Genomic DNA, 12,447 nt, shown 5'->3' on the forward strand with positions numbered 1-12,447 from the left:
ACATCAAACTTGTGGTACATGTATGGAGTACTAAATGTTGACGAAATTAAAAACTAATTGCACAGTTTGGTTGTACTTTGCGAGACGACCGTTTTGAGCCTAATTAGTCAACAATTGGACAATTATTACCAAATAAAAACAAAACGGTACTGTAGCTACAGTACCGCTTGAAATTGGGCGGCACCGATTCGGTGCGTGAATTAAACACGGCCTGGAATTGGGGTAACAGGCCCTTGGACGCTTCTCCGGTTCTCCCCTCCGAGCTCACGTTCACGTCCTCCTGCATTGCCGGCCCGCAAGCGTCCCTTTTTGTGTCACTTGCAGGCGGGACCGGGCCCGACATGTTGACCCTAGCCAAGGCGCGCAGGCAGGGCTCCATGAAGCGACGCTGCTCACACGTCAGATCGGACCAGCCCAACATTAGCTGCGATGCAATGCAAATGGCTTTTTCTACTGCATCTGCATGCGATGCAAGTCGGCAGGCAGTTTTACTGACTAACTGAATGAAGAAGAATAAGGCCCGGCCAGGTTAATTAGGTCTTGTTTAGTTCCAAAAAGTTTTCTAAAAAAGTGCTACAGTACCTATTACATCGAATCTTGCGATACGTGCATGGAGCATTAAATGTAGATGAAAAAAAAACTAATTACACAGTTTGGTTGGAACTCGCGAGACTAACGTTTTGAGCCTAATTAGTCCATGATTGAATATTAATTGCCAAATAAAAACGAATGTGCTACAGTAACCAAATTCCCAAATTTCACCCAACTAAACAGCCTTAGTACTAGGATTGCTAGCACGCAGCAGCAGCAGGCATGTGTACTGCCTTTGACGAGCTCTTAGAATACTGTCCACGACAAACAAACAGAGAGGCCAAGAAGGGCATGCTACTGAACCCGAGAGGCGACGAGCCAATGGGCGACACGGCACGTTACGGGGTATCGCCGCTGAGGACAGGGAGATGGCTGCCCTCGCCGCTGCCGCGGGGCTCAGGGAGCTCGTCATGGACAAGTGCCTCGACGTCACCGACGTCGGGCTCGCCAAGGTCACCGTCGGGTGCCCCGGGCTGGAGAAGCTCAGCGTCAAGTGGTGTCGTGAGACCTCCGACATTGGCATCGAGCTGCTCGCCAAGAAGTGACTCGAGCTTCGCAGCGTTGACATCTCCTATCTCAAGGTAGCATCCCTGAAATTCATATCAGTCTCTTTGGTCAGTAGTACGATTGGTCTAAAGCCTCTGCTGGATTCAATTGAAAATGATTGTGACTTGACCTGTCGAGAATTTAGAAGTGTTCAATCATCTGTGAACTGACTAGAATGGGGAACAAATGTGGCAATGCTAGTAGGATGTTGTTTCCTTAAAACATTAAGATTCTTCTTAGAGTTTAATAGTTTATGAGATTGTTCCCTTGCCAACATAGATGCTATTTCGCGTGCGCGAATCAAATGAGCTCAAATTTCTTGTCTCTTGTTTTGCAGGTGAGCAATGAATCCCTTAGATCACTCTCCACTCTCGATAAGTTGGACATAACAATGGTCTGTTGCTTGTTTACAGACGATGATGGCCTACAGATGCTAAGCGCAAGCAACTCGCTGAAGGTAATCACCTTGCAGGCATGTAAGTAGAGTTCCTTTGCTCTTTTTGAGCTTTTGAGTACTCATGATGCAAATGAATGCCATTTAGCAGTCAAATTCACACTGCCAGTGGTTGTTCACCTTCTGCTTTACACTTGCAGGAGCACTACCAGGAACAGCACCAGCAAAGCAATAGCAACAGCAACGAATGCAGTAACCCCACAAACGACAGCAGCAGTAGCAATAACAGCAACAGCCGCAAGAGAGAGGCAGAAGACAACGAAGAAATTTTGCCCCAGAGAAACAGATCAAGGCACAGTTAGCTGCAAACTGATTATAGGAGAATTAACCCCCTTTTTTCTCCCTTTATTTATTCTTTGTTTTACTTAGCTTTTGGCAAACTAATCTGTAACACAAGAGAATTAACCCCCTTGTTCGTATGCACTTGCTATATCATGTGTCATTATCATGCTGTGCAAATGTTGAAAAAAATGTTGTATAAACATCTTACAAATCATGCTGTTGTATCATGTTGAAAAAAGAGAAAAAACGGCATCCCACACCGGCCACCAGCAAAAAGAGAAGAAAAAAAAACAGCGGCCAGCCTACAAGAGGCGTGTCTAGCAAAATTGAGGAAAAAAAAAGAGAGCAGCCAGCGGCCAGATACGCTGCATGCATGCGCCTAGGGCTCAGGGCAAAAATGTCTTTTTAACAGCCACTTAACACCGTTAGCTAGTGGATTTGAGTACGGTGTTATATTAGGGATGAAAGTTAAAATGAGTGTCAAATAGGGAACGAAAAAAAATTTAGGACCAAGAAATCTTCCAATTAATCTAAGGCTACAGTAAAATTAGATTACAGTAAAAAAAATCTAATTAATTACAGATAAAATTAGATTTTCCAATTAATCTAAGGCTACAGTAAAAAATTTGTACTAAAGTATACCGTATTATATATTCACTATGTAGATCTACTCATGTGAAGTCCAATAAAATTAGATTTTTCATTTTATGATTTTTCTATGATTTACTATGATTTTTCAAAAATTCATCGAAAATAAAAAAATTCAAAACCATGGGTACTGTAGCAAACCCGCCGTCACTGTAGCAAACCCCGCTGTTACTGTAGCAAACCGCAGCTGAAAACCGCCCCAGGGGTTAAATCAGACGGTTTTAGATAGTTCATGGGGTAAAACAGACGGTTTTAGATAGTTCAGGGGGTAAAACAGACGGTTTCATAGTTGAGGGGGTGAAGTAGACCAAGTATGATAGTTAAGGGGGTCAGGTAGACTTTTTCCAAAAAGTAATTACTAGGGAAGTTACATATTTACTACCTCTGTTTCAAAAGGGTTGTATATAATTTAACCACGTATGAATTGTATATTATTAAAGTATTTATCATGGTCAATCTAAAAACATGACTCTTATGATGTTAAACTAAACCAATTTCTATCTAGAACTTAAAAATAGTTGACTCAGGACAAAACTAAAATTGCAACCTTTTTTAAACAGAGGTAGTATATATATACCAATGGCCCTCAAGGGTTACAACGATTCACAAACCTATGTAGCAAGAATAGGTGCCTTTTGGCCAGGGTTGGGCATTTTTTTAGCTCGAAACACAATCCAAACTATCGGGTTCTCAGTTTTTCGGTGTCATGTCGGTTTTAGGTTTCATCAACTTCGGGTGTCAGCTTTGGTTTTCATACCCCACAGAACCGAACACTGTTTCACCGATGCAACCCTCCAACCAGCCACATGCCCGCAAGGTCCATCACCTCGGAACAAAAGCAACAGCAGCCCACCAATCCACCAGCCATCTACCCCCACCTTAGCCCCTACTTGCTGGCTTATATCCACTCCAAATCCTAACCCTATCGTCTCTCCCACTCGACTGCAGCGCAGACCTTCACAGGACGAGATGCGATGGCTAACAGCAGCGCTGCGCATCGAGGAAGGCAGGGGAAGTGGCGCCGCGTCAAGCAAGGCAGAGTCGGCAGATCCGCGTCGAGCAAGGAGGCGAGGGTGGCGGCGGTGCGAGGTCACGTGGACCGTGGATCTGTGGCAGGGCACGGAAGCAGCAGAGGCGGCGGGGGTGGTGCGGGGCTGCATGGATTTGCGGCGCCGACGCATCGCAGTCCCGGCACAACTGCACACAAGGATGTGAAGGTGGCTTGAGGACGCGTCGACACCGGAGATGGCGCATGGAGCAGATTGAGTTCGGTTTATTTCGGTAAAAACAAAAAAAAACAAAGAAAAAAACTATACCGAATTAGTCGGTTTGTGGAAGTAGAAAAACCGGTCAGCTTCTGACTTATGAAAACTTTTTTTTAACCGAGAAAATTGAACGGAATTTTCGGTTAAAACATATTGCTTTTGGCCATGTGGGCACAAAAACAGAAGCGTCACAAATAATGAAGCCCAAATGTATTGGAGGACACACAACAGCACAAGTTTTCCTATAGCCTCCTTCCGGACTATACCAAGGCATTCCAGATCACTGGAGAACTCTTTTTGCATGTGCACTATAAGAAATTAAGAATAGAAATAGTAGAAAAAGTAGGTTACATACAGACTTGCAATGCATGTGCACTATAAGAATAGCAATAGTAGAAAAAGCAGGTTCCATACAGACTTGCAAGGGGAATTTTTGTACCGATCCAAAGAGATTGGGTATGGTTGAATGGCGAGGACTAGAGAAAATTGGTGTGTGGATTCCTATATGCAACTAGATTATACAGTTACTCGGTTCTTCCCAACTCCAGAGAGCCTTTATTGGTTTCTGGAGTCCCATTCAACTTGTTTTTAAACAAAAAATTTTAAACAGCATTTTTGAGAATTTGGAGGGCAAACCGTTCTAGAAGGCCACAAGGTCACCTTTAAATTTATGTTTGAAACATATACTGCTTGAACAAGCCACAGAAATAGAATTGTCATCAAGAGTATATAACAATCTAAAACAGGAATGTTTCAATAAGAGGGAATATAGTTCACAACATGACTGCAGAAGAGATGAGAGTATATCGAAACTCTCACCAATGTTTTATCTTATGAGGTTAAACCACAACTAGTCAGCTGATGCGGTGGCAGGCAGCTCCTCGGAAGAGAGAGGCTGCTGCAATTGTTGTTGATAGGTGCCATAGTCTGAGTGTGTGTCATAAGGGAATGTGTTACAGGCAGGGAGTTGCTCTGAATACCCAGGGTAGCTGGTTCCAGCCCATTTGTTGAAGCATGGCTGGGCAGCCTGGAAGCATAGGCAACAGCTTTACTATAAGATGACGGGAAAATGAAAACATCGGCAAATATTACGAGAGTATAGCATTGCATAGCAAACAACGAACTCAGATTTTCAATTTATTCGAATGGTATAACTGCTTTTAGACTTCAATTTTAAAAACGGCTCCCGTGTTTTTTTTCGGAAAAAAAAACATACGATGCTAGGACATTGCAGAAAACATCATGTTTGATCCATTGACCCTTACAGCACATATGAAAATATTACTAGTAAAAATATGCATCTTGAAGAAGTAAACAATTGGGTGTTTGGTTGGAGTGAGTTGGTGAATCATCCAATCCTAATTCCGAACCTAACAAAATAGATTGGTTTGAGGACACGAATGGAATGGTTTTATCCAATTGACATAACTTGATATATCCAACCAATCACCCTTTAAAAAGAGGAGATGGTCTGTTCCAAAACTACGAGTACACATAAGAGATGGGGGCATATAATAAGCATAACCAATGTTTATACCTTACGAGGACGAAACTCGCCGAGCGGCTTATTGGATGGTGATGGCTGCTGCCACAATGGCTGCGAATTTTCATAGCCCGGTAAAAGCGGGGCAGGGGGCAACTGTTCATACACAGGGTTGAGGGGCTGATCCAGCTTGTTGACGCATTGCTGCAGTGTCTGAAACATCATATTTTAGTTAAAATCTTGCCATATGATGATGAGAAAATGACATGGGGAACAGGGCAAATGGAATACAGCATACCAGATTGGTTTGAACAGGTTGGACTTCTGAAACATGATCGTTCTAAACAATACTGTGAGGTTCATTTTGAGCACGCTTGTTTTTCCCAGCCATGAGCAGAATACTGAAAAACAGCAAGTCATATATTAATCAAAATACCTCCAATATCAGGTAAAACTAAAACTAATAATAATAATAGATGATAAGCAAATATAGGTATCAGAATACAATGAATGGACCTAAACAGGATCATTGGTGCAGACATGCCTAAACAGAACAGAGATCCCATAAAATAAAAGAAACTTGCCTTTGGAGCTCCTTCAATTTAGGGTTCCTTTCAACATGTGGCAATGGCCTGGCAAACAGTATCACATTAAATTTAATTAGCAAATATATAGCTATGAAAACATACAATGAATGAACTAAACAGGATCATTGCTTGGTGCACACAGGCTTTATAAAAGAATAGAGTTCCCCTGACTAAGAAACTTGCCTGCGTGATGGAAGTGGTGGCCTGTGAGCATGAATCTACACACAGAGAGGAGAGAGTGAGTTGGAAACAATTCATTGAAATAAATATGGAATTATGCAAAATACTCACCCATGCCTTCATTCTAATATTGTCAGAGCTCCCCCGTACCGTCTTGTGACATGCCGAGACTTCAGTGCCTACAGAAACCGCAAAATTCATAAGTAATAATGCCAGTCACATTCAGGGAGCTGCAAAGATGCAGGAAACACACAAACAAAGATGGTGGCATTGTCAGGTGGCTGGTTGTCAACTGGGACCAAACACAAAAATAAGATAAAGGAAAGGATTGGAAGCAGCATGTTGGCACCTTCAGATTCGAGCGGGTAACAATTACCTGGAGTCATGTTCAGATACCGGGACAATGTACAGGGACGGAAAGCTTGGTTGGAAGCGTCATGTTCCTTGAAAGAACATGCTACAGCTGCTTTCACAGTCCTGTTTCCGAGGTCAACAGCCACCACCCATCCACTCTGATCACCAGGTTACGCCACGGACATGAGGTAAAGAATATCGTCACCATCAGTGCTCAGGTTGGGGAAAGCCAAGTACAGGTCATTGAGTGTCAACTTCCCGCAAGCATTGCCCCTTAGCCTTGACACCAATGCTGAATGCTTTGTTTCGTCGAGCAAGATGTCATCACCACTAAGAGTGCATTCCTTGCGCCAAAACTTTGAGCAAACCGTCCGACTCCAGGTCACGGCCCTCCAACAATCCCTTGACTTGGGCTTCTTCTCATCCACGCCATTGCGCTTGAGCGACGTGATTAAGTCTGAATCATACAGAACATCCTTGTCAGTGGGGTCGTTAGGCTCTTCAGTCATGTGACGCTCCATCTCGAAAAACTTGAGCACCCCACTGAAACATGCCAGATCCCGGAACGACCTTGCAGCAGCTCCTGGGATTGGGAGGGATGCTTCTACTTTGTCTCTGTTTCCAGGCAATGGCTCTGGCAATGGTATGAAACGAACAACAGGGGGATCTTGACGCAAGTCACATGCCACCAAGCCGCATGAGAAATCAACCCAACCTAGTGAGCCTTCTCCAAGCGCGATCACCTTATCAGGTATAATCTTCCGTACTCCGGGGCATGGATTGAGCAGTGTCCCAGTGCTCCATGCTTTGGTCTCGGACGAGTAGATTCGAAGGTGATAGTCTGCGGGGGCATCAGGGTCGTGACATAGAGCGGCCAGGAGGTAATGATCCCTGTGGTCACGGGGCACGACGCCGAACTCCGAGACCCTGCCCAGAGCGATGCCCTCAATGTCGTCGTCGGGAAGCGGGACCCATTCGAGCGACGGCGACTCGCCGGAGCCGGCCTTGTACATGAAGTACTCATCCATATCGTAGTAGGAGTAGAACCGGGCGCGCAGAAGGACAAAGCGGCCGTCCGCGCCAACCACGTGAGGCAGAACAGGGAAGTCCTGGGGCCTATGGTCGGTGGGCGGCCTGTAGCACTCAACGGAGAAGCAGGAGATACCCGGTGGCTCCGCCATCCAGAAGGAGACGGATACCAAATAGTCACCCTTCGATTCGGCAGTGGCCGTGGTCTCGTTTCTTCTACTGCCGATGCCTTTGGTGATGTAGGCCCGCTGCCGGTCGAGGAGAATCGAGCCCAGCCGGCGGGAGGCGTTGGCGGCGGCGCCGGGGGATTGACGGAATCGATCGACCCGGACGCCGTGTGGGATCCGGAGGCGTTGGCGGCGGCGCCGGGGGTACTGACGGAATCGATCGGCCCGGACGCCATGTAGGTGGGGTGGGATCGGATTCTGGGGATTCGGTGCGTCGCCTCTGGGAGATTGGGAGAGAGTCGGCGAATTTGGGGATTAGGGTTCCCTGGCCCGTTTAGTTCCAAGCCAAAAACCAAAAATTTTCAAGATTCTTCGTCACATCAAATCTTGCGGCACATGCATGGAGTACTAAATGTAGACGAAAAAAAACTAATTACATAGTTAGCCGAGAAATCGTGAGACGAATCTTTTAAGCCTAAATAGTCCATAATTGGACAATTTTTACCAAATAAAAACGAAAGTGCTACAGTAGCCAAAAGTCAAAAATTTTCGGAACTAAACGGGGCATTAGGCCAGTCTCAATGCACAATTTCACCTCACAGTTACCAAGATCATGAAACAAAGCATGAAACATGTCTCATTCTTAGTGCAGAGTTTCATCGCACAGTTTCATGTGTTATTTTAGCTTTTTGGGTCCCACCGGCTTCTCCCTCTACTCTGCCCACCAGAGTCGCGCGCTTGCGAACACGGAACGGACGACGACGGCGCGGACGCGAGCAGCAGCCACGGAAGACGACGGTGCGAACAGGAGATGCACGGGCTACGTAGCGGCGACCACGGAAGACGGCGGCGCGGACGCGAGCACGCGGCGTGCAGCGGAGCCCGCGGTCGGCTGCGCCCGCGCCCAAGACCGGAGGAGCCGCATGTGGCGGTGCTCGCGCCCGCGGCGGAGCTCACGCCCATGGCCGGCGGCGCCCGCGAAACCCGCAACGGCAGGAACCACGCTCGGCGGTGCTCGCGTCCGCCCTCGGCCGGCGGCGCTGCGCCCGGCGATGCCTGCGCCCACGGCCGGCGGAGCCGTGCCCGGTGATGGTGGTGTTCGAAGGAGGAAGAAGATCGCAGACGCGATGAAACGAATCGAGGCTCTCAGTGCGGGTTTCGTGTCCGTTTCACGGCGTTGGTAACGACGCCCAGGTCGTTTCGTGGGGATGAAACGAATCTCTTCTCTCTCCTACTAGTTTCATGCAAAAAGTTCAGATCTGCTGATGTGGCGTCCTATTAAATATGCATGACACACCTTATGAAACTAATGGCCTTAGTGTTACCGCGTAAGCCGCCAAGACCTGCCAAGGCGTCAGGGTAGCAGAACCAGGAGTTCTCGATCTCCCGTCGATTTGACTGCGTGGACCTGGAAAAAGCAGCGAAGCTGCAAAGCCCGTCTCCGCAAAGCTGGGCTGCTGGCCTGTTACGTCATTTTCACTTCTCCAGGCTTCACAAAAAGGTAAGTGTTTTTTTTTTGCTAAAAAAATGTTTTTTGTTTTTTTTTTCAAATAGGGTATGTCCGTGTATATCTGGCATACCCTGTAGCTCTGCCCTGTTAGAAATATAGCTTTTGCTATGCACTTAAATAAAAATATGTTTAGAAACATAGTAAAATTAATGCATCTAGAAATGCCAAAATGTCTTATAATTTGGAACAGATGAACTATTTGGTATTTTCTCAAAAATAATGTTATTATGAGTGCACCAAATTACCCAAATAATAGCATTAACCTCCACAAAATCAAATTTCTTTGCACCCTCGCCCGTTAGTCAACTTTCAAGCACGTGGGTAGTGGATCTAGAAGGGGTTAACCTAATAGCTATATGGACAATGTCCCAGATGTTTTCGCATGGCAGCAATGAAAAAAGAGATGTTGTATCAGACACAACCTTCTTCCGGTAGAGGTTGACATGGCACTAGATCCTCCCCCGGACTAGCAACCACATAAGAATTGAACCCTCGGGGGTGCGGTGTTGTTCCAGACGAACTTGGTTGACTAGCTCTTCGCACTGCTTGCTGCTTTCGCTTTGTATATTCCTCAAGTGTTTTGAATCGTCAAAAAACCATCTATCATACTTTTTGTCTGGTACCTCAAGCTTTTTAAATTCCCTTACTGTCCAGCACTTCTCTGGAAGAGATATGCCAGTATTCTACACTACTACAGAATCGATTTTCAACGATGGGACCGCTCAATTTGCATGATACCCCAATCGTTGATCCTAGGGTTTCCTTATTTTGTGTCTCCTTAACGGATCTTCACGAGCGACGTTCATGGGCCTTTGGATGAAAAACCGGCGTCAAATCGGCCTCATCGACCTGCTAGTCGGCCTAGCCATTTAGATATATCTCCACTGTTTATCTTGGCAATGTGCTGCTCAGGCAATCAAACCCTTTATAGTGTGTGATCAGATTTAGCGTCATTAAATACTCTAGAATGACTTGGTGAGTTGTAGTCTATCCGTCCACAAAAAGATGTAATTCTCACTTTTGAGGTATCAAATGATTTAAAATTTAATTAAAGTTATACAAAATGTTACTAACATTTATGATACAAAATAAGTATCACTAAACTAGTCATGAAATATTTTTCATAATAAATAAATTAAATTAAAGACATAAATATTAATACTATTCACTATGAATCTAGTCAAAGTTAAGTTAATTTAACTTGTATAAATGTTAAAGTTACGTTCTTTTGTGAACCGAATGAGTAAGGAGAGAAGAAGCGATGCTAATTGATCTTCATACAATTTACAGGTTCATGTATTCTTCAAATTTGAGGTAACCTCTTTGTGTGGCTTATCCAATTTTTCCTGTGATTGCAGCATTTTGTCCATAATTTGTGCGATCGGTCATGTAAATTTGGTGTGATTTGGTCCATAAGTCTTTTGGTTCGTTTTCTTATTAGAGGTCGCCCCAGGTGTAATTTTTTCGTGGCTCCGCCACTGCTGAAGCCATCCAACGTTATCTCCATCGCCCGTCATTGCTGCTCAACTGGACTGTGGACTGCAAGGGACAGCCTCCAACGACCAACTTCACCTCTCCATCGACTCCGCCGCCTGTTACCGAGATTAACGGTGATACACGTCTGAATCTGATGCCCAAGCTGATCACGCCCGTCGATCTGTCGCTGCTGCCAGGCAAGGCCAGTGACGGCATGGACACTGCCGATGACTCGAAGTACGATGCGCAGGAGAGGCAGACGAGGAAGGGCGGGGTCGATCCAATTTTCATGTAGCCGCATCCGGCTCTGAAGAACCTGAAGCACGGAGGCACGCAAGGAGAGGGCGGGCAAAAGCGCGTTCGAATTGTTTTGAGATGCGTGTCAGATGATTGGGCGGTGTCAAGCTCAAGCAGTCTGAATACGGCACCATGCATAGATTTTCTTTCGATCCACACTGTACAATACTCTAGAAATAAAAGATACCAAAAATTTTGCACAATCTGAAAGGAGTAGGATTCTACTAGTAGATAGATACATAGAATAAAAACAAATACAGAAAATGATTATTTAGGCCGGAACGCAACTGAGACCCTGCAGCTGAACCCGAAGCAACTCATCCAGAGGCTCCTCGACGTCTTCTTACGCTGCTGCTTCCATTGCATGAAAGCGACATGTGACATCAATCGACAGATCATAATTACATTACCGGTTAAGACAAGTGCTACAATATCTGCGGACATACATACCCTTGGCCTCAGGTCGTCGTCGTGGACGAAGTCCGGCGGGGGCACCTGGTACAGGTCGGCGTCGACGCGCTGCACCACACGCGCCACCTTAGCCGTGCCGGTGCTCTTTGCCGGTGTGCGCGGCACAGACGACGGGACCACGCCGTCGCACCTCCTCGCAGGCCTCGCAGCACGGGGGCGCTTGCCGCCGCCGTTAGACTTGTCCGCCGGCCTCCGGACCTTCCTACGGAGCGGCGGTGGCTGCTTCCGCGGGGGCGGCGAGTACTTGAACCACACGTCGCTGCCGGCCTCCAGCTCCGCCGCCGCCGCCGCCACGGGCGTGGCGAGCTCGGTGCTGCCGTAGTAGTCACTGCCTGAAAAACGGTTTGCAGCAACGCCACAAATTTTTTTTAGGATGGCTGGTGATGGAGCCGCCCCTACAGTGGAGTGCTGGAGACCCACGAGATCAGTCACCCCTACAAATTAAACAGTAGGGACCTATTTGTAGGGGCGGCTCACTCATCAGCCACCCCCGGTATTATTATTTGTAGGGGCGGCCGGTGATTGAGCCGCCCCTACAAATTTCCTACGTACAGTACCGAATCACCCCAAATATCTGCACCGCCCGCCCTAAAAAAATCAGCCAGTACCATCCGGCGCGACGAGTTTCTCAGCCGCAGCCGCCGAACCACCCGGCGCCGAGGCCCTAGGCACGCTTGCTTCCCCTGCTGCCCCCATGGCACTGAAGCGCTTGGCGGCGGCGGCCTCGGGGTCGGCATCCGAGACATCTGACGCGGAGGCGGACGCGGGCCACCACCAGCCGTCCTCCCCGTCCCCATCCAAGACGCCGCCACCCAACCCTAACCCTAAGTCCGCCGCCGCTGGCCCCACCTCGGTGGCGAAGGACTTCACCGCGGCCGGATCCGACTCCGAGGCCGCCTACGACTCTGACGCGGACCACCGCCCCGCGTCCCGGAAGGCGGCGGCAGCGTCGTCGCCCTCGTGCAAGCCCAGGAGCCCCAGGCCGCGCTCCCGCTCCCGCTCCCGCTCCCCGGACGCCGCCTCATTCTCCGACGTCGCGGCCTCAGACGCCGACGCCGACCTCGCCGCCGGAGACGGCGCTCCGAATCTCTGGCCTCCGGATCTCCT

The 12,447-nt window shown here is 47.5% G+C and overlaps 1 pseudogene; it reads right to left on the bottom strand.

Annotated features, from left to right (window-relative positions):
- Nucleotides 1-5,097: 5,097 nt before the first annotated feature.
- On the bottom strand, nt 5,098-12,036 carry LOC136461241 (uncharacterized; annotated as a pseudogene).
- Nucleotides 12,037-12,447: the final 411 nt, after the last annotated feature.

The sequence above is a fragment of the Miscanthus floridulus genome, chromosome 6 (assembly GCF_019320115.1).
Source record: "Miscanthus floridulus cultivar M001 chromosome 6, ASM1932011v1, whole genome shotgun sequence".
Classification (NCBI taxonomy): domain Eukaryota; kingdom Viridiplantae; phylum Streptophyta; class Magnoliopsida; order Poales; family Poaceae; genus Miscanthus; species Miscanthus floridulus.